Source organism: Lynx rufus, unplaced genomic scaffold, assembly GCF_022079265.1.
Source record: "Lynx rufus isolate CCGP_SWC_20201006 ecotype Redwood Valley unplaced genomic scaffold, mLynRuf1.p SCAF_8, whole genome shotgun sequence".
Taxonomy (NCBI): domain Eukaryota; kingdom Metazoa; phylum Chordata; class Mammalia; order Carnivora; family Felidae; genus Lynx; species Lynx rufus.
The window spans coordinates 26450458-26467933 of NW_025814896.1; the positions used below are offsets into that span (position 1 = coordinate 26450458).

At 38.2% G+C, this 17476-nt stretch overlaps 1 protein-coding gene across 4 annotated transcripts in view; it reads right to left on the bottom strand.

Annotated features, from left to right (window-relative positions):
* Nucleotides 1–17476, bottom strand: part of ASXL1 (ASXL transcriptional regulator 1) — a 77113-nt gene that overhangs the window by 11967 nt on the left and 47670 nt on the right. The window lies entirely within an intron of this gene.

Genomic DNA, 17476 nt, shown 5'->3' on the forward strand with positions numbered 1-17476 from the left:
TCACAATTAGGAAGGACTCTGAATAAATACTGGGGGCTGAGGAGAGGAGGAACAGAGACAAATCAGGACGAGGAGGTCGTCTTCTTTGAATAAAGTGTGTGAAGAAGAGCAGATAAAATCATGATTCTACCTCTTACAAATACACCAGAAATTTATAAAGGAAATCTACACAATTCTAACTCATCAATTTCATGGGTCCCTTGACCCCTTGTATTAAATCTTCATCATTTCCATTAATTTAAGCCAAAATCATGTTGCCTTAAATTAATAAAAAAGAAAATGGCATTTTAGATCTTTATTTCTTTTCCTGCCAGCTCTAAATGCTCCTCAGAATCAAAAGCTAAAGAATATTTTTAGTGTTAATCTTGGAATTATGCTTAATGGCTGCCATGTGCATAGAATGATGAACCAAACCTGCTCTTTGAGTCTCACGAGCAAACGAAGATAAAATACTCATTAATAAATCAAGGAGGTCTGTTACAAGGGCAAAACTGACCCCAGAACTCCAGTTCTAGTAAGTGTGAAGGAATCGTGCCTACATTCTTGGTGAGAGTGAAAATGGTATCAAAGGTTCATGTGCTACCAGTGGGAGAGTAAGCTGTAAATGAAAATCTAAAGTCCTCTTAACCCAACGCTTCCATTTCTAAGACTACACAGGACATGAAAAGCATGAATCCTTAAAAAGAGAAAGTCAATCAATTGAACTACATTAAAATTAAGATCCTTCATTCCACAAAAGACACCATTAATGAAGTAAAAAGGGCAAACTACCTACAGAGTTGGAGAAGATACAACCAACAAAGAACATGTATCTAGATTACGTAAATCAAGAAGAAAACAGAACCCAGGAAAAGAATAGGCAAAAGACCATGAATTAAAGCACTGTCCCAAAGAGGATATCCAAATGAACAACATTCACACATAAACCTCTTTAACCTAACAATAAGGAAAACGCATTATAATGCAAATTAAGGCCACAATGAGATATCAACACACCCATAAGAATGGCTAAAATGAAAGTTAACCATACCAAGGAGTGCTAATGAGGATGAGGAATGGGCACAATGAAAACTGATCCAACCATCTGAGAATAGTTTGGCATTATGTGGCACAGTTGAAGGTACAAACATCCCACAACACAGCAATGTCAGTCCTCCTACATGTGATTCTCTAGAGAAATACACGCGCGTGCGCGCGTGCGCGCGCGCACACACACACACACACACACACACACACACACACACACACCGTGAAGCAGATCCAGTGTTCATGGCAGCAACATTTGTAACCTGGGCTATAAATAACCAAAATGCCCATCATCAGTAGAATCAAAACATGGTAGTATACAATGAAAAATGAATGAACTACCGCCACTACAACAATATGGATGAATTTTAAAAACAAAATGTTGAATGAAAGAAGCCAGTCACAAAAGAGAGCATACTGTAATGACTCCATTTGTAAGAAGTTCCAAAAACAGGCAAAAATAAACTACACTGTTGGGGATGCAAACACAGGTGGGAAACAATAAGGAAAAACAAAAATAGAACCTCTAAAAAGGATAGTAGCTACTACCTTTGAGGGGAAGAAGGGAGCTGTGAGTGGGAAAGGGTTCTGGGGGCTGCTGGCCACGCTTGATGTCTTGATGATCTATGTGGCAGTTACAAGGATGTTTACTTTACAACATTCATCAAGCTGAACATTTATGTTGTAAGCAGTTTACTCTTATATTTCTACAATAAAAAAGTTTTAAAACAAAAAAATAATTCCAGTATTTCCATCAAGGAACACTACCATAGACAGTCATTTGAAATAAAGCTGCAGGGTATTTAATGACAAGAAATGATGATACAGCAAGTGAATTAAGCAAATTCATATGGTATGATTCCGTCACCTGTTTTTAAAAAAATTGTGTGAATGTGTTTGCATAAACAAAAAAGAACAATGATATTAATGATATTCCTTACATATGTTAGTCATCGCCACCTCTAGGTGGCAGAGTTGTAAGGACTTTCTTTTCAACATGAGGTATTTTCTACAATTAATGTATATTGCCTTTTGTGATCAAGAAAATAACATTAAAAAAGAAAAATTATAATGCTAAATGCTTCTCTGGCAAGTAAGTCACTAAAAGCTAATTTCCTTTCCAGACGCCCTAGAGTCTAGGGGAACCTAGTGTTGATTACAAATCTCATTAATTAAACAAACAGAAATACTGCCCATTTGTTTGCAATTCAAACTACCATCCCAAGTTTCTAAAGCCACATTTTCTGTAAAATGCAAACAGAACTTTTAAGAAAATGAAAGATTAGCAATTCTAATTCTGCCTTTTTAAAAATCCTTAATCTTTCCATTTTATAAACTCTACACATTTGACACCATAACTTTCCAAACATTAACTGTAGATGTCTGACAAAAATGAAATGGGCTGAGAATTATAGGCATCAGATAATATGCCTTAGGACTCAAGACTGTTTTGTTTTTTTTGTTTTTGGGTTTTTTTTTTTTTTCACAAGGATATTTTCTATCAAGAAACTGTGTTTAAAGAAATTAACAGGTAATAAGTGATCCTTCACTGAAACCTGAATACTAAAAATGTTACGAAAGCAGGATGCCTGGATGGCTCAGTCAGTTAAGCATCCAACTCTTGATTTTGGCTCAGGTCATGACCTCAGGCTCATTAGATCGAGTCCCATGTCAGGCTCTGTGCTGACAGCAAGGAGCCTGCTTGGGATTCTCTCTCTCCCTCTCTTTCTCTCTGCCTCTCCCGTGTGTGCACCCATATGCTTGCTCTCTCAAAATAAATAAGTAAACATTTAAAAACAAAAAATGTTATGAAAGGGGCGCCTGGGTGGCTCAGTTGCTTGAGTGTCCAACTCTTGATTTTGGCTCACGTCATGATCCTAGGATTGTGGGATCAAGCCCTGCATCAGGCTCCACACTGAGCATGGAATCTGCTTAGGATTCTCTCTCTCTCTCTCTCTCTCTCTCTCTCTCTCTCTCTCTGTCTCTGTCTCTCCCCCACCCCCGTCCCTCTCTGTCTCTCCTCTCTCTCCTGTCTGTCTCTGTCTCTCTGTCTCTGTCTTTCGCTCTGTCTCTCTGTCTCTCTCAGCACCTGGGTGACTCAGTTGGTTAGGCATCTGACTTCGGCTCAGGTCATGATCTCACAGTTCAAGAGTTTGAGCCCCACATCGGGCTCTGTGCTGACGGCTCAGAGCCTGGAGCCTGCTTCTGATTCTGTGTTCCCTCTCTCTCTGCCCTCCCCCTGCTCATGCTCATGCTCTGTCTCTCAAAAATAAACATTAAAAAATTAAAAAAAAAAAAAAAAAAAAGATTCTCTCTCTCTCCCCCTCTTCCCCACTTTCTAAAAAAAAAAAAAAGTTATAAAAGACAATATTGGGGTATTTAAATGTGACTGCATAGTACATACAGCAAGGCTGCAATAATGTTACATTTTCTTTTTTTTTTTTTTAATTTTTTTTTCAACTTTTTAAATTTATTTTTGGGACAGAGAGACAGAGCATGAACGGGGAGGGGCAGAGAGAGAGGGAGACACAGAATCGGAAACAGGCTCCAGGCTCCGAGCCATCAGCCCAGAGCCTGACGCGGGGCTCGAACTCACGGACGAGATCGTGACCTGGCTGAAGTCGGACGCTTAACCGACTGTGCCACCCAGGCACCCCACATTTTCTGAATATGATAACTGCATTGCATTTTAATATACGGGAATGTTCTTGGATCAATGTATACACCCTGTGTGTCCTTTCTCTTACTTTTTAAAATGAGGTATAATTTACACAGAGTAAAACACAGATCTTACGTATACTATCTGATGAGTCTGACAAATGCATATCAAGATACAGAACATGTCCAACATCCCTAGAAGTTCCTTTGTGCCCCTTCCTAGTCAACCCCAACTCTACATTGCCTCTCCCACCCACTGACACAATTATTATTCTTATTTCTATCACCAAAAATTACTTTTGCCTGTTTGTGGTCTTCATGGAAATAGAATCATACAGTACATATTCTTTTGTCCCTGGCTTCTTTTGCTCAGTCTAATGTTGATGAAATTCATCCGTGTGGCCACAGGCATCAGGTCATTATTCGTTATTACAGAGTAGTGGTCATATACAACCATGTGTTTATCTATTCTCTCATCAAAGGACATCAGCATTATTTCCAGATTTGGGCAATTATTAATAATGCTACCACAAACATTCTTGCACACCCCTTTTTCTGGACAGGTTTTTAATCTCTTGTGAGTAGATATTCAGGAACAGAATTGCTTGGTATGGGATGAATGATTAAAAAGAAAAACAACTTCCAGACATTTCCACAGATTTCCACTCCCAGCAGCACTGTATGGAGTTCCAGACCCTCCACATCCTCACCATTTGGGTTGTCAATCTTACTTTAGCCATGCTGGTGGGATGCAGTGGTACCTCACTGTGGTTTAAGTTTTTCATTTTTCTAATGACTAAAGACATTGAACACTTTTTTATATGCTATTGGCCATTCTCATATCTTCCTTTTTGAAGTGTCTGTTCAAGTCTTTTGCTCATTTTTAAACTGAGTTGTCTTTTTGTTATAGTTGTAGGAATTCTTTGTTCCAGATACTTTTAAATACTGATCATGGGCATGTGTTACTTTTACAAATACATTTTAAACACTTTCATTTGGAAATAATTTTGTATATACAAAAAAGCTGGAATAGTAAAAACAGCACAAAGAATACTTGCCTATACTTTTTACCCATATTCACCTCCTAACACAAATAAGGGTTTTTAAAACATGGAATGTATGAGGGCACCTGGATGGCTCAGTTGGTTAAGCATCCAACTCCTGATTTCAGCTCAGGTCATGATCTCACAGTCGTGAGATCAATCCCCAAGTTAGGCTCTGCTAGAGCCTGCTTAAGATTCTCTCTCTCCCTCTCTCTCTCTCTCTCTCTGCCCCTCCCCTGCCCACTCTTGCTTTCTTCCAAATAAACAAACAAGTAAACAAACAAAAAAAACAATAATAATAAATAAAATAAAAACACGGGAAGTGTATTAGTTTGGCAAGGCAACTAGAAAAGAGGCTAATGGTGAAAATAATAATAAATAAATAAACCTGAATATTTTCCCATAAGTCAGATATTTTATTTTTTTTATTTTTTTTTTAAAGACTCTCTACCCCCAACATGGGGCTTAAACTTACAACCTCAAGATCAAGAGTCGCACTCTACCAACTAAGCCAGCCTGGTGCCCCAAGTCAGAGTTTAAAAAAATAAAAGGCACCGTGAATATAACAAGCCCCAAACATGAATAAAATGGAACACTAAAATTTAAACTGATGAGGTTTTGGGGCGCCTGGCTGGCTCAGTCAGAAGAACAATGCAACTCTTGATCTCAAGTCGTGAGTTTGAGCACCACATTGGGTGTAGAGATTGCTTTAAAAAAAAAAAAAGCTAATGAAGTTTTTTGGTTTTTTAAAAATTTTTTTAATGTTTATTTTTAAGAGACAGAGACAGAGCACCAATGGGGGAGGAGCAGAGAGAGAGGGAGACACAGAATCTGAAGCTGGGTCCAGGCTCCGGGCTGTCAGCACAGAGCCCGACGTAGGGCTCGAACTCGTGAAGCACAATTTCATGACCTGAGCTGAAGTTGGACACTTAACCTACTGAGCCACCCAGGCACCCCAAAACTGATGAAGTTTTAACTGCCCAAGATTAGGTTCTCACTGAGGAGCCAAGAGATTCAGACCAGTAAGAAATTCAGCGAGGTTGTTAAGATTCAAGATCATATTAAAAACTCCAGCAATTCCAACATTAGCAGTAATATCACCAATTAGAAAATGCAATTTATAGGGGTGCCTGGGTGGCTTAGTCAGTTAAGCATCTGACTCTTGGTTTCAGCTCAGGTCATGATCTTATGGTTGTGGGATCGAGCCCCATATCAGGCTCTGCACTGTCAGCACAGAGCCTGCTTGGGATTCTCTCTCTCTCTGCCCCTCCCCCACTCTCTCTCTTTCTCTCAAAAATAAACTTAAAATTTTTTATATGAAAAAAATGTAATTTATAAGAACAAAGAATATAAGTTAATCAAGGGCAAATTTCACAAAAGAATTTTGTGAAATACAATCATCTAATGAAGAAAACAAAACTTTATGGAGAAAGGTTTAAAAATGGATGGGGCTCCTGGCTGGCTCAGTCAGTTGAGCATTGGATTTTGGCTCAGGTCATCATCTCCCAGTTCATAGTTCGAGTCCCGCCCTGTGTCAGGCTTGGTGCTGTCAGCGTGGAGCCTGCTTCAGATCCTCTGTCCCCCTCTCTCTCTGCCCCTCCCCCAATTCATGCTCTCTCTCTCAAAAATAAACTTTAAAAAAATGGAGAGCCACACCATCTTCTATATTAAGAAAACTCAACATTGTAAAGATGTCAATTCTCCCCAAACTGATTTGTAGATTCAATAAAATTCCAATAAAACATAATTTTTCTTGACTCTACAGTCAGCCCGCTTCAAATCCTTTGTCCTCCTCTCTGCCCCTCTCCTGCTTGCGCGATCTTAAAAATAAACATTAAAAAAAAAGTCTTACTAAATTTAACCAACAGTTCTGAAAACATGAATGAATTTAATGAGAATTTGTAAATACCACATAAAAACTATTAATGTGTACAGAAAGTTTATGATCCAAAGGTAAAATTCAACTTTAGACAATGGAGGCTAAAATGGTCTGTTAACGATGTTTTAATTTTGTTATATGAATCCTAAAGAGGAATTAAAGCTAGCAAAGTAAACTCCTTGTATGCTTGAAAAAAGGCTTCATCATTTTTTAAAATACTTAATGTAAAAAAAGTTCTATTGAATTTGAAATCCATTTGCATTATCACAAGCAATTTCAGTATTATAGCTGTCAAAGAAAGAAAAGAGCTGTTATTTTAAAAATGAACACTCTTGGAACACAGTTTAAAGAGAAAAAAAACTGAGTTCTTAAAGACAAAAAAAAAAAAAGTTTCCATCAATGAGAAATAAATTCTCATCTATGATTTGCCACCCACCACTGCAAAGTTTCCAGTTGATTATGACTTGACCACAGGCCCATGATCCCTCCCCTGAAACCCTTAGATCTAGATAGGTTTTAGAATTCAAGATTTCTTGAATTTTGGGTGGTAATATAGTGCATATAGTTTTAATGTATCATATATTAACACACATTAATATTTTTCGAAAGAACATGTATGCTCATACCAACTAAAATAAATAGCTTTGTCAGTCGGGATCAGAGTTTGGCTACCAAAGGAGTTTAAGACTGGTCAAGTTTACTGCCAAATGAGTTAGGAAAAAAATTTTCCAGTTCTCAAAATATTTTAGATTTCAGAATTGTTAATAATACAGACAGTAAAGAAAGCATGTTTCTCAGTACAGTTTTTTTAAAAGATTTGGAAGTTTTATAATTCTATTTCTCACCATAGTTATAAAATAAAGTGTAAAGCAAATTAAATAAAATGTTTTCCTCAAAGCCTCAGAGAAAGCCTCCAAATCACCTCCATTTTACCCATTAAAATGTCAAGGTAAGTAGTCCTCTAGAAAAATTCTCATGCATTTGCACATGGAGACTACAAAAGTAAAAAAGTTATTACTGCAGTGGTATTTGTAATAGTAAAAAACATAAACATCCATAATAAGAGACTGGATAAGTAACATTAGGTATATTGGTGTGATACACTATTCAACAGGAGTTGAAAGAAATAAAAAATACACCTATATAAACAGACTACACATTTTTAATGGATCCACATGAATGGGAAGGACACACATTAGTAACAATGGTTGCTACTGGGAAGGAACAAGGGTCATAGGTCCTGGGTGGCAGGTGGAGGGATAGGGGTCCGTTCTGGCACGGAGGCATGGAAGTCAAGGTCATTTCCCATTTTCTCTGCACAAAGACCTGAGCTTCCATTTAAACATGGCAAAAATGGACACAATTCTTTGCATCCTCCTGAAGCCCCATTAGAATGACTATAAGGGAAAAAAATAAAGGTATAAATGGACAAAGGGAAAGGGGGAGGAAAAAGGCAGCAGATGAGAGATGTCAACAGAATTCTGGAAGATGGATAGCAGGAAGAGAGGAAGTAATGGACTCAGCAGGGAAAAGAAAGCTGAAGTCTGAAGCTGCAGAGGGAAAATCCAAAAAGCCGCCAATTAGTACTGCAAAACCCCCAAGAGGACAGTGATTAAAAGTACCAGGAACCACTCCACACAGAGGCGAGCCATAGGAACTAAGACTTGAGAACTAGCTGGAAGTCTGAACCAGAAGTTGGACACCTCAGGTCCCCTCTCTGTCCCCAGTCAGGCAATACTCTTCTCCGGCTTCAGAAGAAAACAGATTTATATTCTAGTTGGATTCAACCATGGAGGGTCCAGAATAGAAGACTCCAGCTCAAGAAGTCAGGGAGGAAATGAGGTGCCACGCCCTAAACAGGAGCAGTAAGTCAAAGACCACATACAAAACAGTGATACCATCAGCTCCCTTCCCCAACCTGGCTCCCAAAGCTCTCCGAACAGTGGCGGCCCCACAATCCCAGCCCTGCCCTGCTCTCAGCTAGCGGGCAAGAGAGGAGAGGATTTCTCTTCCTGGAAAAAGTGACTAGCCTAAGAGAAAATACCTTCAAGTAGATAACTGTGGATCTCAAAAAAGCATCTGGGTCCCCACTCTCCATCCCAGCCAACAAATAGTGTCCACAAGCACAGAATCTGCCAGTCCTCTCACCACGTATGACCTGTCAAGGGCCACCAGAGATCTGAGCACAATTGTCAGATGAAACATAACCACCAAAAACAAAAGGACTTGAAAGGAAGCAGAGATAATGAAGATTTCACAGTAAATGTTCTCAAAGAGCCCCAAAACAAAAAGTACAGAATGCTATTTTTTTTTAATTTTTTAAAATGTTTATTCATATTTGAGAGAGAGAGAGGAGAGAGAGAAAGTGTGTGAGCAGAGGAGGGGCAAAGACAGATTGAGAGAGAGAGAGAGAGAGAGAGAGAGAGAGACACGGAGACAGAATCTGAAGCAGGCTCCAGGCTCTGAGCTGTCAGCACAGAGCTCGACGCGGGGCTTGAACCCACAAGCCATGAGATCATGACCTGAGCCGAAGTCGGACACTCAACCGACTGAGCCACCCAGGTGCCCCAGAATGCTATTTAAAAAAAAAATAATAAAGGAACATCAGAGAATGTGAGTAATCTGCTAGAAATATAAAATGATACAAAACAAAACAAACCCCCCAGCAACAACAAATAGGTTATTTCCCAAAGAACTGACTCAGAAGAAAAAGAAAATCATCAAGAAAGTCCCACATCAAATAGAAGTTCCAAGAGAAAATAGAAAAGACAGAAGTTTTCCCAAAATGAAAAGACCTGGGTTTCCAGGTTTAATAAGGCAAAATGCCCTTACACAATGAATGAAAAAAAGATCCTAAAATCTTCCATTCAGAGAGAACACATCACATACAAAGGAATCAGAATGGTATCATGCTTCTTCAAGAGCCATTTTGAAGAATGTAATACTTTCTAAAATTCTTTTTAAGTTTAAGTAATCTTCATCTCTACACTCAACGTGGGGCTCAAACCTATGACCCCCAAGATCAAGAGTCACATGCCCTTCTGACTGAGCCAGCCAGGTACCCCCTCTTCTAAAATTCTTAAGTCAAACCAATAATCCAGTATGGAATACAGAATAAAGATATGTAAGGCTTCAAATACTTTTACCTCCTATGCACCTATTCTCAGGAAGTAACTGGAGAATCTGTATTACACAAATAAATAATAAAAAACAAACCAAACTAAACCATAACAAAAATGATACCTGCTCAAGATCTAGGAAAGAGAATATATCACAGAATACAGGTGAAAAGAATTTCCAAGGTGATGATGAAGGGAAAGCCCAGGTAAACAGCTATGTGTATGTCAAACAGGGTAACCAACTTATCCCCATATGCCTGGGACTTTCCCAGTTTCAGCACTAAAAGTCCTGTGCCCCAGGAAATTTCTCAGGACAGTTGCCACCCCCCCCCCCAAACATACCAGGAATAGGAGAAAGAACAATTCCAGGACTAACCTTCAGAAGAAGACTGAAGGGGCACCTGGGTGGAAGTCGATTAAGCATCCAACTCTTGATTTCGGCTCAGGTCATGATCTCACAACTTTGGGATTGAGCCCTGAGTCGGGACCTGCAGAGTCTGCTTGGGATTCTCTTTCTCCCTCTCTGCCCCTCCCTCTCTTTCTCTCTCTCTCTCAAAATAAATAAATAAACTTAAAAAAAAAAAAAAAAAGAAGGAAGACTGAAACTGATGTGTTTGACCACATCAAGAAGAACTTCATAGCTGTTAAAAAGCATTAGCTTCATCTTTTCTATTTGTAATCCATTTTGGTTTTTATCCCTCATCTTTATTATGTATTTATTTGTAAGTATATGAAACACAGCATGGTTATAAAAGTCAAAACTATTTAAAAGGTTACACTCAGAGAATTAACACTACCCTCATCCCCTTCTCTTCCCACCCCACCAACTTTCCACTCCATTCTTACCCACCCCGTTAGGGAATCAATCCCATTAGTTTCTGGTTTATTTCTCTTGTGTTTCTTTTCTGAACAAATGATAATATACACATCTATTTTATTCCCCTTTTATCATCAAATTGTATGCCACAGACAATATTTGTTTTCACTTAACCATATATCCTGGAAATCACTCAATCACTACATAGATAACCTTCATTCTCTTCGCAGCTGCATAAAACTTCATCATACACATGTACCAAAATTTATGCAAACATTCCCCCATGTACTGGCATTTAGGTGGCTTTTAATATTTCACAAAGAAATATTACTGTCTTGAATAACCTCATGACTCTGTACTTTTGTATCATTAAAGGTGCCTCTTCAGGGTAAATTCCTGAAGTAGAAATGCTGAGTCAAAGGTTAAATGTAAATGAAATTTTGTTAACAGTACCAAATTCCCCTGGAAAAAGTTTAGTGGATTTGTGTTCATAACAGCAATGTCTGAGTGCCTGTTTTCCCACAGCTTTGAAAAGAGAAATTATTGTGATACATATGTGCAGAAAACTTTAAAGTATTTCAAATGACTAACAGAACCACACTGAAGAAGGGCAGGGGTGGATCTAACCCAAGTAACTTTTGAACACACTATTTTAACTATGTACACTTGGGCTAAAGAACTAAATAAATGATAAACAAATAATAAGCTCTCCTTTTAATAGATTTGTTTTTCACAGTGGAATGGAATGGCAATTCTGAAACCATTAGATGTATTCTGACTTAAGCAAATGAGCTGATAATAAAGTAGATCATGGGAGCTAGGATTCTCACTGTTGGAGCAGCTAGTTATAAATACGGAAAGGTGTGAAGCTGGAATGAACCTGCAGTAAAAGACTGGAATCAGAGGTACCAGTATGAATCAACATATGTAAAAACAGACAAATACAGAAAAGACACAGATGTGTACATGTATAGCTCCTGAGGATCCTGAGCTCCCTGGGAAAATGACTGATACCAAAGCTGGGGCTGGAAAATACAAGCTAAGCCCAGACACATGGCTGGGCCAGAAAACAAAGAAGTGAAAAAGAGTTCAGAATGAGGGGGACCTGTTAGAAGGACACAAAAGCCACGCTGAAGGGAGTCCTGCTGGCCACTTCTGTACAATTTCTGCATTAAAGTTAATGACAGTAGGGGCACCTGGGTGACTCAGTTGGTTAAGCATCCGACTTTGGCCCAGGTCATGATTTCACAGTTCGTGAGTTCAAGCCCCGCATCAGGCTCTAGGCTGACCACTCAGAGCCTGGAGGCTGCTTCACATTGTGTGTCTCCCTCTCTCCCTCTGCCCCTCCCCCACTCATACTCTCCCAAAAATAAACATTTAAAAAAATTTTAAAAAAAATTTTTTTTTCAACGTTTATTTATTTTTGGGACAGAGAGAGACAGAGCATGAACGGGGGAGGGGCAGAGAGAGAGGGAGACACAGAATCGGAAACAGGCTCCAGGCTCTGAGCCATCAGCCCAGAGCCTGACGCGGGGCTCGAACTCACGGACCGCGAGATCGTGACCTGGCTGAAGTCGGACGCTTAACTGACTGCGCCACCCAGGCGCCCCTAAAAAAATTTTTTAAACAAAGTTAATAACAGTAACAGATAACTCAATAATAAAATAACAATCCATAAATTCATAATGAATAAACAAATGAGGGAGAAAAGAAGGCTCTTTCTTACTGTAGAATGCCAATAAATGTCAAATTAATTTTAAAAATCACCACTTGAGGGATGCCTGGGTGGCTCAGTCAGATAAGCATCCGACTCTCGGTTTTGGTTCAGGTCATGATCTCAAGGTTCGTTAGGACTGAACCCCACGTCAGGCTCTGCAATGACAGCGAGGCACCTGCTTGGGATTCTCTCTCTCTCTCTCTCTCTGCTCCTCCCCAGCTCACATGCATACGCTCTCTCTCAAAATAAACAAATATTTGTTTAAAATCACCACTTGACAACCATCAGACTAGTAACTTTCAGGTAAGACCCATTCATCAAGGGATGCTAAAACTAATGGATGAAAGTTTGATGAGACTATATACACTCAAGGCATCTCTTTACAAGGTACTTATTATTTACAGTGAAGAAAATGGCAGACCCCACCTCAACCAAGTGACTGAAGTTATCATTAGGAGAAATCAAATAGAAATCATTTGTATCCTAATACAATGCACTGAGAATGCCATAACTTCTGAAATATTCCTGTCAAAAGCTTACTACTTAAATCTAATAATGAAAAAACATTAGACAAACCCAGACTTGGGGAGCTTTCTAGAAAGTGAATGACCTGTATTCTTAAAAAATACTAAGGTCACAAAAGACAAAATTTGTGGAAACTTTTCCAGATTAAAGGAAATGAAAGAGACTTGACAAACAAATGCACCATCTGATCCAGGATTAGATGTATCCTGAACCAGAATTTCATAATTAGCATTAATAAAACAACAGGAAAAATTTGAATTAAGTATGCAAATGAGCCAGCAAGCAATACTGTATCAACATTAATACTCTAACTCTGATCATTGCAATGTGGTTATGAAAGAGAATTTTCCTTGTTTAGTAAGGAACATTATGTCTGCAACTTACTCTGATACAGGAAAAAAAATATGTAGAGAATGACAGAGAAAATATGATAATGTGATAAAGTATGTAAAATTAAGGTTTTTAAAGAATCAACTGAATATATTAAAGAAAAAACTGAAAAAAATTTAAAAATCATCTCCACTTGCAATAGCACCAAAATTAAAAAACACTTTAAAAATTTCAAAACACAGGCAAAACCCCAATGGAAACTATAAAACACTGCTAGGAAAAAAAAAAAAAAAAGACTACTTAAATCAATGGATATACCATATTCATGGACTGGAAAAAAAAAATCAACATCAAAATGTTAATTTTCCACAAACTGATCTACAAATTCAACACAACCACAATCAAAACCCAACAAGCATTGTTTTGGCAAAAACCGACAAGTTGATTTTAAAGTTTATATGAAAACTTAAAGGACCAGGAACAGTCAAAACAATCTTGAAAAAGAAGAAGTTAGAAGACTCATACTACTAACATTACCTGATTTCTTGACTTATTAAAAATCATGAGAGTATGACACTGGTATAAAGATAATAGATCAATGGAACAGAATACCAAAACATACCTACGTATATAAGGGTCAACTGATATTTGACAAGGGCACCAAGACTATTCAATGGGGAAAAAAGAAAGTCATTTCAATAAATAAGACTGAAACAACTAAATAAAAACACAAATCTGAACTACTACCTCAAATTACACCACAAAATTTGGAATGGGGGCCTGGTGGCTCAGTCAGTAGGGTGTCTGTCTGACTCTTGACATCAGTTCAGGTCATGATCTCACGGTCATGAGATTGAGTCCTGCATAGGACTCCGTGCTGAGTGTGGAGCCTCCTTGGGATTCTCTCTCTCTGCCCCCTCCCCTACTCATGCTTTCTCTCTCTCAAAATAAATAAGCAAGCTTTAAGGTTTTTTTGTTTTTTTGGTTTTTTTTTTTTTTGGAGAGAGAGAAAGCACGTGTGCAGGGAAGGGGCAGAGAGAGAGATTCCCAGGCAGGCTCCATGATATCAGCATGGAGCAGGATGCAAGGCTCGAACTTACTAACCGTGAGATCACGACCTGGGCCGAAATCAAGAGTCAGATGCCTACTTAACCGACTGAGCCAACCAGGTACCCCTAAATAAAAAAAACTTGAAAAACAAAATTAATTTAGATCACAGACCTAAATACAGGAACCAAAAATATAGTTTCTAGAAAGAAATATAATATTTGTGTTATTGGATAGATTTCTAAAAACATTAACTATATGTTTCTTAATGTGATAAAATGACTTTCTCAAAATTGAAAACCTCTAATCACACTTTAATAAAAATGAAAAGGCAGCCAAAAGACTGGCAAAAAATATTTGCAACACATATATCTGACAAAGGACTTACATCCAAAGTGTATTTAAAAAAAAAAAAAAAAAACTCTACAAATGAAAAATAAAAAGACAAACTATTTTTTTAAAAGGAAAAGCTGCCACTTTCCTCCCCAAACTAATCTTTCCTTACCTGGGGGCAGGGGGAGGAAGGGGGGGGGCAGGATAAGAGCCCTGGAGGCCAAGAGTAGGGTACCATGCCTGAGCAGGGCACAGAAGGTCTCCATACACAAGGATGGCATGGTGTCGGAGTCAAAGCTCAAGAAGGGTGAAATGCCCAAAGAAGGTATGACAAGGGGGCAAAATGCCAAAGCTCAGCTGGGGTGAGGAGGGCATTTATATGAGAGGGCACTGGTGTAGGCAATCAGAGCATGAAGCAAATGAAGCAATCATCCCTGGGAGACCAATGCAATATACAGTGTTGGGAGTCCATGAGGGGTAGAGAGGTCATCTTTGTCAGAGAAAGGCAGCAATAGTGATGGGAGAGGAGATAAAATTATATAAGGGGATGGAGGGTTAAACAAGTAAAAATATATTAAGTAACAGGAAAAATAGGAGCTAGATTTCTTACTGTTGGTGAAGGCAGTTACAAATATGGAAAGAGAAAAATGAGAATGAATCCTCCGGACTTGTATTAGAATTTGTGGTATTGGTGTAAATTCATGGTTTTTAACATGTTCAGATGAAGCTAGACATATAGATGTAAGTGCATATATGTGTATGTATGTAAGTATGCCCAGATTTTCCTTAGCCTCTTCCTACTGAGAGGAACTGGTATCAGCAATACCCCAATAGCAGCAAGCACACTAGAACCTAAATCTTGGTTTCTCGATACCATTATATACTAAAAGAACCAGGGCTCCATGGAGAAATGGCTAATAGTAAGGGTGAGGGTAGGGAAAGTACACAGTGAACCTACATCATCTTTCTGGCAACAGCACCCCAAGACTGATGGGAATTTGTCAAAGGGACATAGAAGCCAGATTGACAAAATCCCCACCAGCTAAATTAGGAACAATTTGAACACTTAAATAGTTTATAGATTCCAACCCACTGAACAAAACAGAAAACCGTGATTTCATACAGATATAAATAAATAAACTGAAATTTAGAAGGAGAATGGGATAATAGAGTTTCAAAGCTTCTCCCCAGGAGAAAAAGAGTTTTACAGTGATTAAGCCTAGCAAATGCTACTTTAACTAAGTGATATAAGTGGACATTAGTAATAGGACAAATTGAAACAATGAGCCTTTTGACAGGATGCACTAAGAATATAGCATCACTTCTCTGATATATCTGATGAAAACACGTATCTGAATCTAATCATGAGAAAACCTAAGAAAACCCAAGAAAATCCAAACTGAACAACATTCTATAAAATAACTGGTTTGTAAGCTTCAAAGGGGTCAAGGTCATGAAAGTCAAAGAAAGATTAAAAAAAAAAACCAAAAAACTGTCCTATACTGAAGGAGACCAAAGACTTATGACAACCCCAGGTGGCATGTAATTCTGAACTAGAACCTTTAGGCATAAAGGATATTACAGGGACAATTAGCAAAACTTTAATGGAATCTGATGATAAAAATTTCTCAATGTAATTTTCTGAATTTGATGGATGCATTTTGGACAGGTAGCTGACAGACATCCCTTTTTTTTTTTTCGGAGTCTAGTTGACAACGTTACATTAGTTTCAGATGTATAAAACAGTGATTCCACAAGTTTATACATTATGCTACATTCACAAGTGTACCTACCATCTGTCACCATACATCACTTCTACAGTATCACAATGTTCCTTATGCTGTGCTTTTAATTCCTATGACTGATTCATTCCCTAACTGGCAAGAAGCCTAGATCTCCCACTCCCCCCCACCCACCCACTTTACTCCCCACTCTACTGCCCTCTGGCAAGCATCACTTTGTTCTATTTTTATCGGTTCGATTTTGCTTTTGTTTATTCATGTTTTTTGGGTGTTTTTCGATGAGATGAAGTTATATGGTATTTCTTTCTCACTCTGACTTACTCAGCATAATACCATCTAAGTCCATCCATGATGTCTCAAATGGCATGATCTCATCCTTTTTTATGGCTGCATAATATTCTATTGTATATGTATATATATGTGTATGTCTTCCTTATCCACTTGTCTATTGACAGGACACTTAGTTTGCTTCCATATCTTAGCTACTGTAAATAATGCTGCAATGAACATATGAACATAAGGTTGCGTTATTTTTTTCGAATTAGTGTTTTTGTTTTCTTTGGGTAAATACCCTAAAGTAGAATTATTGAATCATATAGTATTTCTAATTTTTTAAGGAACCTCCATACGTTTTCCACAGTGGCTGTGCCAGCTGACATTCCCATCAACAGTGTAGGAGAGTTCCTTTTTCTCCACATCCTCATCAACACTATTTCTTGTCTTTTTTATTTTAGCCATTCTGACAGGTGTAAAGTGGTATATCACTGTGGTTTTGATTTGCATTTCTCTAATGATGAGTGATGTTAAGCATCTCTTCATGTTATGTCTGCCACCTGTATGTCTCCTTGGGAAAAATGTCTATTCAGGTTCTCTGTCCATGTTTTAATCAGATTGGTTTTCTTGGTATTGAGCTCTTCTTCATATATTCTGGATATTAACCCCCTTAATAGATATATCATTTGCAAATATTTTCTCCCATTCAGTAGGCTGGCTTTTTGTTTCCTTCACTGTGCAAAAGCTTTTTATTTTGATCTAATACCAATAGTTTAGTTTTTGTTTTTGTTTCCTTTGCCATATGAGACATTTTTAGGACTTTTATGGTTTCAGGTCTCACAACTTAGGTCTTTAATATATTTTGAGCTTATTTTTGAGCATAGTGTGAAAAAGTGGTCCAGTTTCACTCTTTTACATGAAGCTGTCTAGTTTTACCAGCACCATTTATTGAAGAGACTCTTTTTCC